Genomic DNA, 15,009 nt, shown 5'->3' with positions numbered 1-15,009 from the left:
AATGGCAAACAAGGGCCAAGGGCCAAGGTGTCTCAATGAGTCACCTCTCTCTGTCTCTCTGTCTGTCTGTCTCTCTCTCTCTCTCTCTCTCTCACACACACACACAAACTTATTGGTGATGGTAAAAACGTCATCCCCACGTGGCAGATAGATCAGAGAAAGTTTGTTTTTGAAATAAATTTCCATCTCTACTATGGGGAGTACCCACTATAAAAGAAAAAAAACAGGTAGATAAATGGCTTACATATCATTTCCAAATACGTGAACTTAAAGTATTTATTTTGGGTCACCTGGGTGGCTCAGTCGGTTAAGCATCCTACTATGGTGCATGTCATGATCCCGTGGTCTATGAGATCGAGCCCCGCGTCAGGCTCTGTGCCTCCCTCTCTCTCTGCCCCTTCCCTGCTCATACTCTCTCTCTCTCTCTCTCCCAAAAATAATAAACATTAAAAATAATAATAAACTATTTACTTTTATGAAAGCCACTGTTTATTTTATTCTATCCACAGTTGTAGGGAACTACAATCATGTAGGGAATATATTAAATAGCATTATAAAACAATTAAATGATTTTAAAGATTAGTGAAGGAAACACAAAATATACTTCAAAAGTTCACAATTTTCAAATCAAATGCTTTACTGTGACTTAGTTTCTGAAATTTCAGCTAATTTATCAAATCTCTCCTTTGAATGAAAATAACAAAAAACCTTTATTTTTTGAATAAATTTATGAACACTGAAACCTCTATATTTTTTAAATGGATATAATTTCTTTTGTTTTGAAGGACAGTATAACAATTTTATTCCTTAACTGTTTCTCATGGAAAATAAAGGAGAAGTGATCTTTGTGAGAACCTATGGTCCCACCCCAGTCCCATTTCACCATGGTTCCCATCTCTGTATTGGAACAGTAGTGCAGACAACTCTCAGGAAAGGACAGAACTGTGGAAACAAGACCTAGTTCAGAGCTATCTCTACAATTTATCATCTAGGTGATTATAAACAGGAATAATTGTTTCCTCATCTATAAAACAGAGATATTAAAAACCTCACAAAGTTACAGAGACTTATTTAAATAAGATATTTACACTCTATCACAGAACATTCATTCATCCTTCCATTTCTGGTCGGATTTTTATTTACTTTATCATTCATCAAAGAACTTTTAAATTAATCAAATGTCTTTTGGTGTCTCCAAATACTTCACATTTGAAGTATTTCTATGTAATCTACTCTAAATTCGCAAACCCTTGTGTTCTAAGTCATTTTTTAAAAGGGTCAAATTATAATAAAATGATCCCATTAAACATCCGACTAGAAATAAATAATATAGTGAAATAAGAGCATTAGCATCTTTTTTTTTAACGATCCTGCTTATAGGAGAAAATGGCAATCACAGGAAGGAGAGAAACTAGTCATTGTGAAGGATCTCTGTTCCAATGAACCAGAGGAAAACAATCAAAAGATATGACTGAAAGTAACTGGCTTAAAAAGGCAGTAACTGGCAGAACATGCACAAGAGAATAAATAGTACATATTAAAATCAGAAACTCCTGTCTTTTACATACCAAACTTTACTATGTTAATTTCCTTTCGGAGCAAAAAATTAAAACTTAAATAACAAAAAAAATGCATTACTATCCACTGGAAAGATGGATGGATTGATAAAAGGAAGAATGGTAAAAAATAGAGACTCCTAATGGCTTCAATACATTCAAGAAATTTGCAACGGCCTGTAGTTTCAAATGTTATGGCTGTACTGCTAATACTAAATCACGTAGCCCACCCCTGAAATGTGTTAGAACCTACTAGTAAGACTGAATTTAACATAGTACAGACCGTTTGAAAAGTTTGAAATACTTAAAAATAAGGCCAGAAAACAAGTGAAGATAGGACGCCCCACCCCTGCCTTTTTTAACCAAGAGAGAACACCCAAGCACCCAAAAGAGGGGGGATATGCGGCTCGATCCCATGACCCTGGGATCATGACATGAGCCTAAATCAAGAGTTGGAAGTTCAACCGACTGAGCCACCCAGGTGCCCCAAGGACACTTTTCATTTTATTTATTTTTTAAGTCGCTTTTTTTAATGTCTATTTATTTTTGACAGAGAGAGAGAGAGAGACAGAGAGACAGAGCATGAGTGGGGGACGGGCAGAGAGAGAGGGAGACACAGAATCCGAAGCAGGCTCCAGGCTCTGAGCTGTCAGCACAGAGCCAGATGTGGGGCTTGAACCCACGGACCATGAGATCATGACCTGAGCCAAAGTCGGACATTTAACCGACTGAGCCACCCAGGGGCCCCTAACATTTTTCCATTTAACACCCATTCTCTACCTCTATGTGAGTTTTAAATTCTTGCTCTCATTCTATTCTGGGTTCCTTGAGATAAGAAGAGAGCTACATTTTGTTTCTAGTTGCATGGTGTCCATATTAAAACCTAGGGAACAGATGCCAAAATTATGTGAAGCATGAAGATCAATTTTTAAATAACAACAGCAACCCACCATAACAAGTTCTACTATTACATTTAAGGTAAGGCTTAAATCTATGTAAGAATTCAAGCTTTCTTTGACTTTCAAATGATAGATAACACAATCTTTCAGGTTCCATTTTAGTTACAGAAGCCTCACATCAAAGAACAATCATCCAGTGGTAAGATACAGGGGATTAATAGAAGTCCAACATGCATTTTACTACTGATTTGAAAATTAATTCTCCAGAGGCATAAATTCACAACCAAATGAATATGAATATACAATGCCATCTATATAGTAATGCCATTCATTCTTCACATTTAATAACACCACTTCAAAATCACATGACAACAAAAGATGATAAATAATGACAATGAAGTTTTCTACAATGAATAGAACAAGTTAATTCACAGATGATATAATTAAAAAGTAGGTAGTAGGGGCGCCTGGCTGGCTCAGGTGGTTAACTGTCCGTCCGACTCTTGGTTTCGGCTCAGGTCACGATCTCAGTTTGTGAGTTGCAACCCTGAGTTGGGCTTTGTGCTGACAGTGTGGAGCTTGTCTGGAATGTTCTCTCTCAAAATAAATAGATAAACTTAAAAAAAAAAAAAGTAGATAGTAAAAGGGAACAGATCATTGGTTTCTCAATATGCACCACCTCAATGATCCTACCTCTAGGAAGGGTCACAACTCTTTGGGGCCTTATCCTCAGTCTAGCAAGCTACAACTTACTTTTATCAGTTCTCTTAGGATAATATAGTTCTGAGAGAATAAATGTTAACAAAATACACTAGAGCAATTTATGAATGAGAAGAATGATTTACTAATTTACACTGAGAATGTAACTGCAAACTGGAACATTCACTGATGCAACAGAGCTGGCAGTGCCCAGCCCACATCCACTTACCGTTCAACTTTTCTTAGGAACGAGGCAGCTTTTTTACACTAACACCTACGGGTCATCTCTGGCCACAGGTTTAGGTCAGGGAGAAGTTGCTGAGGACCTCCTGCCCACCCTGAAAGCGTAACTCCACCAATATGGAAAGGGAGTTGGTAGACAAATTACTCCCACTTCAATGCCCCTTGAGTGAAATAACTCAGAGGCATGTTCTATTCAGTCTCCCAGAGGTCCCTACATGATTTGAGCCTCAACTGCCCACAACAGTAATCTACTGTTTAAGGCATCCTTACTGGCCTCTATCTTTTCTTACTTCCCCACTACTCCATCACACCCACAGGAACTTTCTGGGTTCATTTTCCAAATAAAATGGTTATATCAAGGGTCCAATTCCCCTGAAATCAAACATAGGACAGCCAGTCAGCTTAGTTGTTTTCTTAGCAGAAAAATATTACTGTTAAACCAAATTAATTTTTAGAAGTTGTGACATGACTACAGACTCAGAACAAGAGAAAATAGGAGGTCTGAGGGACGGATCAAAAAAGTTGACAGATTTTCTTGAAAATAAGAATCTATCTTTTCAACAGTTCAAAGAAAAAGACACACAAATAGTTCTAAAAAATATGAAAAGATGCAAATTAGAACTATAGTGAGATACGATTTCTCAACTTTCAGACTATATATATATAAGTTCTGACTATATACTGTTTGTAAGTGGGGGAAAAAAAAAAAACAGAAGATGCCAAAATGTCTAAGGGAATTTGGCAAATTGCCTAAAAAAATAATATGCATATTTATGGTCACACATAAAACTCCCATTCTTGAAACAAGTTAGGTACATCCATGTAATGGACTACTACACAGTTATTAAAAGGAAGGCAGGCTAGCTCTATACAGTGCTTTAAGATGATCTCTAGTTTACGTATACACGTGGGTTTGCTTATGTATATATATTTTTTAAATAGCAATATAGTTAAAACCGGTTACCTATAAGGGGAGAAATTAAAATGTACCTTATTTATAATTAACATGAATGATTTATATATAATTATAAAACAAAACTAAATCAAAACACTTAAATGCTAAACACTAAAAATAAAATGAAACAAACGGACCTGACTATATAACAAGATGGCAGAAAAATCATACAGGTGAATGTACTTCAAGTACTATAAAACAGAATACTTAACACTGTAAACCCCAGCAGGACAAAGGCCAAAAAAGCAGTTTTTAGTAATCATGTTGGTGGTACTGGTTTAGATATATAAACATATATTAAGACAAAAAATCCTATGTAATACTTCTATATGTATTTTATATATTTATTTATATCTGACATATTTCACATATATATTCTATATTTTATATTTTAATGTTATATTACATTTATATTTAATAATACCTAATATTTTACATATATGAAAGAAAAAGAAGTTTATGTAAAAGCCAACTTAAAAAGCCTTGTCTGGCCAAGACAATGAGCATCATCATCATCAAAATAAAAACTACAATGCAATAAACATAAACTATTTCAATCTACAAGCTCAATGACACTTCAAAAAAAAGAAAAAAATCCTCACTGGTCTACTTTTCCAAGATTCTAGGAAACAACTCAAATACTTTGAAAGTTGGTAAATAAAGGAAAGAATCAAGTAATTAGTATGCCTTTCCTGTGCAAACTGTGCCACAGAGTAACCAAGCATCTGATGAGGGAAGTTTCTTTTACAGAGATATTACAGATCATATATGAAGCCTTGATATAATTAGGATATCAACATTTTGAATGTTTGCATAGAAATAAGAGATCTAGGCAGTGATCAACAGTAACCTAATCTCACAAACAGAGACAATTAAACAGCTATTTCTTCTTGGAGTACTCAGCACCTCCTTATGAAATATTCTGTCACCCTAACACCACAAAATAAAGCAAGAAAAACCTGAATTAGATTAAGCTCTTTGATATAACTACTGATTTACAAAAAAGTACAAGGGAAAGAGAAGCTTTTTATTACAGGGATGCAATTTAAAAAATAGGGGCGCCTGGGTGGTTCAGTCAGTTAGGCATCCGACTTCAGCTCAGGTCATGATCTCACAGTCTGTGAGTTTGAGTTCCACAATGGGCTCTCTGCTGACAGCTCAGAGCCTGGAGCCTGCTTTGGATTCTGTGTCTCCTTTGCTCTCTGCCCCTCCCCACTCACACTCTGTCTCTGTCTCTCTCTCAAAAGTAAATAAACATTAAAAATTAATAATAATAATAAATAATAATAATAATAATAAACACAGAATGAGGAAATTTACATGGCAAGTAAGTTAAAAGGGAAAAAATATAATAAAGAAGGTAGAAGAGTTAAGGTGTATATACCATCCAAATGTAATGTATGGATTTTGTAGTGACTCTGTAGAAACATTATTTATGAGCAAATGAGGAACATTTAAACTAAACAGCTCCTTACTGATATTAAGAAATTATTGTCATCATCTCATGCATTAGAATGTCCACTATCAAAAAAATAAAAGAACACCACAGAAAATAACAAGTGTTGGACAGAATGTAGAGAATGTAGACAAAGAGAAATCAGAATACTTGTGCACTTTTGGTGGGAATAGAAAATGGTGCAGCCACTCTGGAAAACACTATGGAGGTTTCCATATGATCCAGCAATCTCATTTCTGGGTATGTACCCAGAAGTGAAAGCAGGATCTTGAAGAGATTATTTGCACACCCATGTTCACTGCAGCATCATTCACAACAGCCAAAGATGGAAGCAACCTAAGCATACACTAATGAATGAAGAAAATATGATATATGCATACAATGGAATATCAACCTTTAAAAAGAAGGAAATCCTGTCACATGCTACATGCTACAAGACTGATCAGACCAAAGGACATTATGCTAAGTAAGCCAATCACAGAAGACAAATACTGTATGATTCCACTTATACTAAATATAAAGTATCTAAAGTAGTCAAACTCATAAAACCGAAAAGGAAAATGTTTGTTGCCAGCTGCCGGTAAGAGGGAGAAATGGGCATTTTTCTGTTTAACGGATATCAGTTTCAATCTGTTTGAGTTTTGCAAGACGAGAAAGTTCTAGAGATCTGTTGTACAACAATGTGAATAGAGTTAACACTACACTTAAGTGTACTAACTACACACTTAAAAATGTTTAAGATGACCAATTTTGGTTTTCACTATAATTTTTCAAAAGTATATTTAAATCCCTTTTCAAATAAAAAAATTACCACTTTTTCAAGTGTGATTAATGGTATTGTGTATGTGTGTGTGTGTATATATATATATATGTATATATATAATTTTAATAGTCCATATCTTACGTAGCTACATACTAAATAAAATATGTATGAATGAAATCATATGATACATGTATTGGCTCCAAAATAACGGGGGGCGGGGGGGACATGGAAACAAGGTGGTTAAAGATGAAACAAAATTCCTGACCACTGCAGCTGAGTTCATTACGCTATTCTGTCTTCTTCAGTGTATGTCTGAAAATGTGCACAATAAAAAGTTAAAATAATAATATACACTTGTAGGCCAATAGATTATATTAATACAATGGGATCCCACATTTATTTAGGAAAGTAGCTGTAAAGCATGATGATGTAAGGTACAATTAGAGTTAAAATAAATTGTACCTAGCCAAGTGAAGAATAAGCAAAAAAGAATATTATGAATCCCTCATGCTTATTTATATCAAAAACAAAGTTGAGGGTGGGGGTGGGGTGGTAGAGGTAAGGTAAGTGTTCCCACAAAGCATTCCTTTATGGCATTTTCAGGGAAAGAATGTAAGATACTACATAGCACAGGTTTAACTCAAAACACAGGCATTTCTCAGGTTCATGAGAAAACCACCACTGTGAACCAATACCTATAAATTTATTAGCACATCATGCAAGTATGTACAAATGGCTGTCGTGTCCTCAGCTAGACTATAAGCAAGTTTGTTGTAATCCTGGCCTTTTTCATCTCTAACACTAACACATTTTTAGAACTAACATAAATTTCTGTGATCATGACTCAAAAATGATTTAAGGAATTCTCAACAAAATTGGTAAATGTGTTGGAAATAACCTGATTTGAAATACAGTCTAAGAGCTGTTCCAAAAACAAAACAACATACAGTCTGTGAGGGACACATTCAAAAACTCACTTGAAGATAGGTACTTAGAAGAGGTAGCCAGTTACACAGCACCTGTACCTCACATACCCAACAGGCCTGCACAATGGATTCTTAAGGGGGACATGCCACAAATAGTTAAGACTATCAAGAAAACCAACAGGTTTCAAATGTGAACTTCAAACATAAAGCCAAGGGCAGGTAATCCAAATGATGATGCTGATTTACCAGAGAGCTGTTTCTTACATGAGAAACTATAATGCTTCAGAAGAAAACAGCAGATTTTAACAATGGTTAATGAGTCACCCAAGCACCCTAAAGAACCCAGCAAGCGTCTCATAAACTAATGAAGAACCATGTCATTGTGTCAAGTAAGGCCACACAAAACATTCTCTCTCAGCAGTTAATGGGGAATGTTGAAGAAAATAAGAGGGGGAAAGAGAGAAGAAATTTTCCTCTTATCAACATACTGACCAGCCCGTCTTTAAAATGAATCATTTCCTAGGAATTTGTTCACAGATAACTCATCTCACCCACTTATTCTGATTCTAGTTAATTTTTAGTAGCTTTTATTTCAGACTGATACATCTACTATTTCCCACCAAGTTCTAGAAGTCTTTTTCAGTTTCTATAGCTGTTTGATTTAATGTTTAAAATAAAAAATTTGATTAAGTAAAAAAAAGTTTTAATAATGTACTACAGAAAACATTTTGAAATTGATTATTGTTAAGTAATTAATTGTCCTATTTATTGAACTCTAAAATACATACCAATACCACTTAGGTAAAGAATTACTTTTTGTAAGGGAGAGTCATTCTGATTTTAGTTAACAGTAATGAGATCACTCAGCCTACAGTTAGAATAAACTTTAGAAATTTAGCCCAATTCTATCATTTAATTGCAGAAGAGTTCTTGCCAAAAGTTATCCAAGACATATACAGAAAAGAGAGCTATCTCAGCTCTTACAGATTGGCTTTTCTGCTGTATAACACAGTTCACAGATGTTTATTCCACAGAGAAAGGTTTCTAAATGATCTTTTTAAATATTAAGGATGGTTCTCTTGGAAATCATTCACTCACTAAAAACAGGTAGAATTTTAGACATTTAACTGCCCATTAACTATAAATATTAAGATAAATGCAATATGCAAAAAGACTATTTAACAAGAAAATTCTATTCATAAAATATAGCCCACCTATTAAAATACAAGATGATCGCTATATAATAATAGTTTTCATCCTGATAACTACAGCCAAGTGGTTATACAATCTATAGATGATGGAACTCTCCAAAGTAAGGGTTCGCCCTTTTCTTTTTTAACTAAATAATCAAAAATTACTTTAAGTGCCTTACCTTACATATATTTTTTAAAACATTTCTTTACTCTGGGAACACAGATATATTTTGTCAACCTATGACAAACTTTAAAAATTCTTAAGAGACACTCCCAAGTAAGAGAATAATAAAAAGACCAATTAAAACACTCCACCATTCGGAGTGGGAGGAATTCTTACCATTGGCAGTGCATTGATGTGGGGATGTGCAATTGAATATCCGGTACCGCCAATCACAAGTTGCTGCTGCTGAGAAAAAGGAAAGTACAATATTCAGTATGCCCTAAAACAAATTCAGCTTAAGAGATTTCCCACAACAAGTTTCCATGTTATCAAATTATTTTTATTTACCTCTGTAAGGTCCCTGCCACCAACGATTATCCTTCCCCCCCCCCAAACAACTATTATCTTATATAAGCAACAGCAGCAACTTTTGGGGTAGTAAGTGGCAGGCACTGAATCTTTACAACACTCCTAAAAGGTTGACACAATGAACAAAAGGGAGACTGGAAAAGATGGATTTGCACAAAGTGTACACTCACCCCATTCAACTTAACTGGTGCAAATATTACTGCGATAGGGCCCAGTATAGCATGTTCATAATCTATGATCATGAGCCACAAGGACTGGTATGAACTTACCTTCTATATATTCTGTTTAATAATAAAAACAAATGTATGATTGGTTTTGAAACAATTTCAATCAAAACTTATTAAAGTTTAATCTCTTCAGAGTCTACATTTTACAGAGTTTACCCCATCATCTCAATTGCTAAGTCATAGCACATTATTTTCTGTGTCCTTCTGTGTAAAATATACAAGTTGTTTTTCAGACACCCTGTCAAAGTGGTGGCTCTCCGGTCTAACGCTGACCAGTGCAGATTCCACCACGTGCTAGAGTACAATTTTATGTAACAGGGCAAGCTGATGCCACAGAAAGGAATGCAGGAGCTTTACCTCCTCCACCAAACCAGTGAATTAAGTCAGTAAACACTAAAAAGATAACTAAGCAAATACACTGAATAACTGTAGAAAGAATATAATCCCTTTAAGTTGGCTCCTCTCTGATCTTATCTTTAATTAACTAGAACTCTCATTTGTGCTGCCAACTCCATGGCCAATCTAAACAACTTCAGGGCTACTAAATAACTTTCGGGTAGTTAAGTTATAATATCTAGGAATTAAAATAACATTTATTAAACATGGCACACACTTACTGAAATTATACACAGTTACATCAACATATAGTATCATATCAGCCTCTGCAGGCACCAAGGTCTTTTGGCACAAGACACTTGTGAACCAGTTGGTAGATCCTTTGTAGACCTACTGGACAAATGTTCTACAGACATCATAAGTGAGTCAAAACAAAAACTAGATTACAGCTAGAACTGTTTACCTCAGGGTCATTTGCTATGAACATCAATTGTTTTATCAGAGTTTTCATGAGTTTTTGAGCTATAAGCTATATAGGGCTACTTGTTATCCAAAAACTGACCAAGCACCCTTAACAGAGAAAAGTTTGGGCATACATCCATTCTAGTTATTTATAAATAATTAACATGTGTTACTGAATTACATACATTTTACTTGTTTTTAATGTTTATTTATTTTGAGAGAGAAAGAGAGGGAGGGAGGGAGCGTGTGTGTGTGTGTGTGTGTGTGTGTGTGTGTATGTGTGTGTGTGCACACTTGGCAAGTGAGCAGTGGAGGGGCAGAGACAGAGGGACGGAGAGAATCCCAAGCAGTCTCTGTGCTATTCAAGCACAGAGCCCAATGCGGGGCTTGATCTCACAACAGTGAGATCATGACCTGAGCCAAGATCAAGAGTAGGATGCTTAAACGACTGAGCCACCCAGGTGCCCCTAAATTACATGTATTTTAAAACATAGAAAACTGAAGGAACAAAGATGTATTCCTACATGTCAAATATCTTTTTTGATAATCTCGTATATGCTTAGCCATCTTCTAAAATAATTAAATCATAATAGGTAAAAAAGCTCATTCTAGTAGTTTAAGTATCAGCTCTACCATTTGCTTCTTTACTATTCTTATTCACATTTCTCACAGTCAGTTTCTTTTGCATGAATCTTTAAATTATTTGTCTGTTTTGCAGGGTTCGGTTGAAATTACTCCATAAGTCTACGTTATCAAACACAAGTAAACTTAGAATAGTAAGCTCAGACTCGTGGCAACTCCCAGAAAAGAAGTGAATGACTGGGATTGCCACAGCTGCCTTGTGGAGCTCCCCACTCCTCAATCCCTTTATGTACCACTTTAGATAGAACTTTCTGACATAAGGCCGGAATGAGGGTGCAAATTTAACCCATCTATCAGATATTAGTAACACTTAATTTTTAAAATTTAAAACAAACATAAATAGACTAATAGAGTCCTGTACCCCAATGGATACTTGTTTTTCACTACCAGGGTGTGTACACACATACCACGCACAAACTCACACAAATCTATCCACCTTTGGAAAATACTAAATTAGATCATTCCAGTTGCTAGTCTTTCTTGTTCCTCCTCTGCCTGCTTCTCTTCTCTTCCTTTTCTGTGATTACTGAGTCTTTCTTCCATCACACTCATAGATGTCTCTAATCTCAGTTTTCTCTAATTAGTTTTTCTCTACTTTTGTTTTCTTCATCGACTCATTTAGCTTTTCCTTTTAGACTATATTTCCTTAAGGGAAAGAGTCCTAATAGTAATTTAATAAATATTTAAATAGTGAAATAAATATTTGATTCTAGGATTTCAAGAGTGAATAAATCTGTGGAAAATGGTATGTCAACAGGTATGCCCATTTGCACATATAATACAATCTGAAAAATTTAGGAAGTCCCTACATTAGCTGTTTTCCTAGTCAACTTATTTAGCCATGTCCTGGCCATTTTGGAGGGCATATATAAAACATATATATCACATAATTCTTAAGTTTATAAAATGAATTATCTGAATTTTAAAAGATATAATTATATACTCTACCAAAGAATTACAAAAATCTAATGCATATTTAAGATAATCTGACAGAATGTATATTAAAACTATTTGTACTAAAGTAATTCAAGTTGTCCAGAAATCCCAAAATGTGTATCCTTTACACCTGCCTTAGTAATCACACTTGCCCGGAATGCTTAGGTGGCTCAGTCCGTTAAGTGTCCAACTCTTGGTTTCTGCTCTGGTCATGATCTCACAGTTTCTGAGTTTGAGCCCCACGCTGGGCTCTGTACTGATAGTGTGGAGCCTGCTTGAGATCCTCTCTCTTCCTCTCTCTCCCACCCCACCCCACCCCCGGCTCACTCATTCTCAAAAATAAACATATAACCACACTTGCCCAACATCCTCTACTCTCACCAGCACATCACCAGTGTCTCTGTTCTCTGCACACTTTGGCTGCCATGACATTACTCATCCTGTACCAGGAACTTCCTTCTACTATGTGGTTTTGGCCACTAACCGAGTCCATTTCTTCCAAGGTTCAGCCCAAATCAGCTTCCCCTCTTGATTATTCATCCCACTACCCAAGGACACAAAAATGAGCCTCCTTTATTACAACCGTGTTACTGCTTACTATCAAGCCTCCCCTGCCAGACTTCTTGAGACCAGGGAATTATCTGTCACCTTACTGTCCCACAAAAGAACAAAGAATAGCGCACAGAACACACACAGTATTTAAGATCCATAATGATGTATCATATTATCCATAATATAATGTGGGAATAGGTAGATACATATTTGAAAATAAAACTGTAGAAACTGTATTACAGCACAAATAAATCATATTGGTAAGAAAGAACTTAACTGTGGATTTTTATTCTAAAGATGTCTAGGAGATCCTGGATATATATAACCAGTAATTTCAGTACCATTTCCAGGAAGTGGCAAATAAATGCTGATTATTTTGCCATTTAAAGATGACTCAAGAGCATGTGATCAATCACGTTATAAAATTAGTGTAAACCTACCAACTACTTTGTATACTACATAAACTATAACCCATTTGCTTTACCTCTTACGATGAAATAAATGTTTGCCAAATGTTTGGTTTTGTATCCAAATAAAAAGCTTTGCTCTTACAATCTATATTTCATAACATTTTACCTGAAATAACTGAAGTATTAATTTTAGAAAAGGCTTTCAGCACAAAAATAGACACTGCTAGGGCACCTGGATGGCTCACTTTGTTTAGCCTCCGACTCTTGACTTTGGCTCAGGTCATGATCTCAGGGTCATGGAATAGAGCCGCATGTTGGGCTCTGTACTGATCATGGAGCCTGCTTAGGATTCTCGTTCTCTCTCCTCTGTCTGCCTCTTCCCCACTCACGCTCTCTCTCTCTCTCTCTCTCTCTCTCTCTCTCAAAAGAAATAAACATCACGGGCGTCTGGGTGGCTCAGTCAGTTGAGCGTCTGACTTTGGTTCAGGTTATGATCTCATGGTTCCTGGGTTCCTGGGTTTGAGCCCCACCTCGGGCTCTGTGCTAACAGCTCAGAGCCTGGAGCCTGCTTCGGATTCTGTGTCTCCCTCTGCCACTCCCTCACTTGTGCTCTGTCTCTCTCTCTCTCAAAAATAAATAAACATCAAAAAAAGAAAAAAAAATGGACACTGGTAACTCAGTAGACCTCTCCTAAAATCTACCACCTAGATATAATTAGGAGAATTTTTTTAAGATACAAAAATCTTTTAAAACAGCACAACAGTATATTTTGACTGATCTTCAAAATTACTGCCCTCCAGTCTCTACAAGTAAATTTACTTGATTTACAGATTTCTTAAAAAGCTAATGGATTATGGGTTCTCTCCCCAGGGAAAGGTACAAGCAAAACAAAAACTTGCTTATAATTTAAAGTAGCAACAGAATCGAATCTATTACCTCGTAGCCAGAAATAAATTCGAGAAACTGTACCTGGTATCCTTAACAAATAGAAATTACAAATGAATTTATAATTTTGCAGAATTTGGAAGAATCATCCCAAGAATTAAGAGAAAAACATAACAATCAATCTGCTTAGAAAGATTTTAAGTTTATTCCTTTTGAGTGAAGGAAAGAGCACAAGTTGGGGGGGAGGGGTGGCAGGGAGAATCCCAAATCCCACTAACAATGCAGAGCCTGATGCAGGGCTCAAACTCACAAACAAGATCATGACCTGAGCCAAAGTCCCCAGAAAGATTTTTATTAAATGAACTTCTTAACAAAAGTCACAGATAAAGTCCAAATTAAATTGTTCAGTACATGACTGAAAACAACAAATAAATGGTGATTACCTGCAACTGGAACCATAGAAAAAGCAATACATTTGTAAAGCAAAGTGTTTCAACTGAATCTTCTCAATTCCACTGATCCATTTCACAAAAGACTTAATTAGTTGTCTTCCTTCACATGCCAATTTCTAGTAACATACTAAGCATTAATCAAGGCCTCCAAGCATCTAGATGTCTCGACCTCTCCTCTCCCCATCTCATTTCCCACCCTATCACATACACGGGTAGTATTTGAGGCAGCCAGACAATTAAGAAGGGGGAAGGGGAAGGAGCTGTAACAGGAGGAATATCCTAAAGAAACCAACCCTGAGAGGAGACTGAAAGGCAGAATGGTCAGATCAAACAGCTCTGCCATCACTGGCTCTAATTTTCCACTTCTCTTTGTTATTTAGGTGGCTCAGAAAAAAAGGATTTAAAAGCTGTGTATTATGATCCCTATTTCCTAAAAATTAGATATACTCAGTACCACAAACCCACATCAATAACAATTTAAACATGCACTGGTATCTAATCATGCTACTATTACACTTCAGTTAATTTCATTGGTAGCAACACATGTGGTTGAATTGTACATTAAATTTATATGAAAAAAAATTACTGTGGAAGAATAAGACAAAGAGCTATCAAGTACCCTGAGATCTGCCCGTTAGAGAATAAGCAATGCAATTAAAGACAATAAAAACCAGAAATTCTCTTTATAGTAAACCACAGTGTTTTTAAAATTAAAGTTTGGTTGGCAGTTTCAAGTGTTACTGAAAGTCAAATTTATTTTTTAGGCACTACAATCTGCCCATCAAAAGTTTCCAGTTCACTAACTTCCAAAATGTTAAGAGAAGCTGAACATGAGAAGAGGCTTAGACTCAAACTTGAGTTATGATACTCGAAAGGTGATATCAA

General features: G+C 35.8%; 1 protein-coding gene across 10 annotated transcripts in view; it reads right to left on the bottom strand.

Moving 5' to 3' along the window:
- The window catches only part of TBL1XR1 (TBL1X receptor 1), a 177,198-nt gene that overhangs the window by 78,189 nt on the left and 84,000 nt on the right, over positions 1-15,009 (bottom strand). For 5 of the 10 annotated variants that reach the window (XM_042998482.1, XM_042998481.1, XM_042998484.1 and 2 more), the window contains 2 exons: positions 9,393-9,503; positions 9,031-9,099 (listed from right to left, as the gene is read on the bottom strand). The gene's annotated coding sequence lies outside the window, so the exon portion shown is untranslated. Of the gene's footprint in view, positions 1-9,030; positions 9,100-9,392; positions 9,504-15,009 lie in introns of those variants that run through there. The other 5 variants (XM_042998483.1, XM_042998479.1, XM_042998488.1 and 2 more) reach the window with 3 other exon arrangements.

The sequence above is a fragment of the Panthera tigris genome, chromosome C2 (assembly GCF_018350195.1).
Source record: "Panthera tigris isolate Pti1 chromosome C2, P.tigris_Pti1_mat1.1, whole genome shotgun sequence".
NCBI classification, from domain to species: Eukaryota; Metazoa; Chordata; class Mammalia; order Carnivora; family Felidae; genus Panthera; species Panthera tigris.
This window is presented reverse-complemented; position numbering and strand designations above follow the sequence as displayed.